Source organism: Colobus angolensis, unplaced genomic scaffold (assembly GCF_000951035.1).
Source record: "Colobus angolensis palliatus isolate OR3802 unplaced genomic scaffold, Cang.pa_1.0 Scaffold251, whole genome shotgun sequence".
Taxonomy (NCBI): domain Eukaryota; kingdom Metazoa; phylum Chordata; class Mammalia; order Primates; family Cercopithecidae; genus Colobus; species Colobus angolensis.
Genome location: NW_012115722.1, coordinates 4791210 through 4792705, shown reverse-complemented (window position 1 = coordinate 4792705; position 1496 = coordinate 4791210).

The following is a 1496-nucleotide window of genomic DNA, read 5'->3' as shown; positions in this document are numbered from 1 at the left end:
AAAAAAAAAAAAAAAAAAATTCGTACCAAGTAGATGTGACTTGCTGGTGTTAAAACCTAGGTGGTTTTTGTTTTTGTTCATTTGTTTGTTTTTTAGTGGTCATCTTGGCTAAACAGTCAACAAAGCAGGCAATAGATTTCAAAGGTAAAGATGTAAATATTCTACAACACAAAATTGATCTGGCTCAAGCAATGCTCACTATCGGCTTTGTCCAAAAAAAAAAAAAAAAACTTTTACTTTTGTATTTTTATTTTTTAGAGACGGAATTTCTGTTGCCCAGGTTGGAGGGAAGTGGCACGGTCATAGCTCTCTGCAACCTTGAAATCCTGGGTTCAAGTGATCCTCCTGCCTCAGTCTCCTGAGTACTTGGGGCTACAAGTGTGCGCCACCACACTGGCCTTTTTTTTCTTTTTTATTTTTCACCTTTTTTTCTTTCTTTTTTTTTTGCATAGAGACAGGGCCATATTACCCAGGCTGCTCTCAGACTCTTGGCTTCAAATGATCCACCCACCTTGGCCTCCCAAAGTGCTGGGATTATAGGCATGAGCCACCACACCTGGCCAAATAGTCTTTTTAAATATTAGTTCTCTACTTGAAAAAATGTTTAACCTCTTAGTACAAAATAAATAATTGAAAGGCTGTATCAGCAATTGGTTTATTTTTGTCCCTTTTGCTATTGGTTAAATAAGTGAAATGAAAATCGTAAGTCCGAATGTTTTATAGAGAGGTTATCTATTTCTTTTTCTTTTCTTTTTTTTTTTGTGACAGAGTCTCACATTGCCGCCGGGCTGGAGTGCAGTGGTGCGATCTCGGCTCACCGCAATCTCCGCCTCCCGGGATCACGCGATTCTCCTGCCTCAGCCTCCCAAGTAGCTGGGATTACAGGTGCACACCACCACGCCCGGCCAGGTTTTTGTATTTTTAGAAGAGGCAGGGTTTCACTATGTTGGCCAGATTGGTCTCCAACTCCTGACCTTGTGATCGGCCTGCCTCAGCCTCTCAAAGTGCTGGGATTACAGGTGTGAGCCAGCCAACGTTATCCACTTCTTTTGCAAGTATAATGTGGCATCAACAGACATGATTCTTTAGAGTTTACCTAACTTTGCATGTTTTATCACATTTCACACAGATTCCCTAAATAATAAATTGTAAACATTTTATTTATTTATTTGAGATATATAAAACAAGCCATCTGTTACTTTTTTTTTTTTTTTAGAAAAAAGTGATTCTTGTTGCCCAGGGATGAGTACAGTGTGCGGTTTTCATTTGCATCTCTCTGATGCTTGGTGGATTATCTTTCCAGACTTTTCCTATACAGAAACATAATGAATGCCATATTCATCTTTTTTTTTTTTTTTTTTTTTTTAGAAAGAATCTCACTCTGTTGCCCAGGCTGGAGTACAGTGGCATGATCTCAGCTCACTGCAACCTCTGCCTCCTAGGATCAAGTGATTCGCCTGCCTCAGCCTCCTCAGTAGCTAAGATTACAGGCGCTC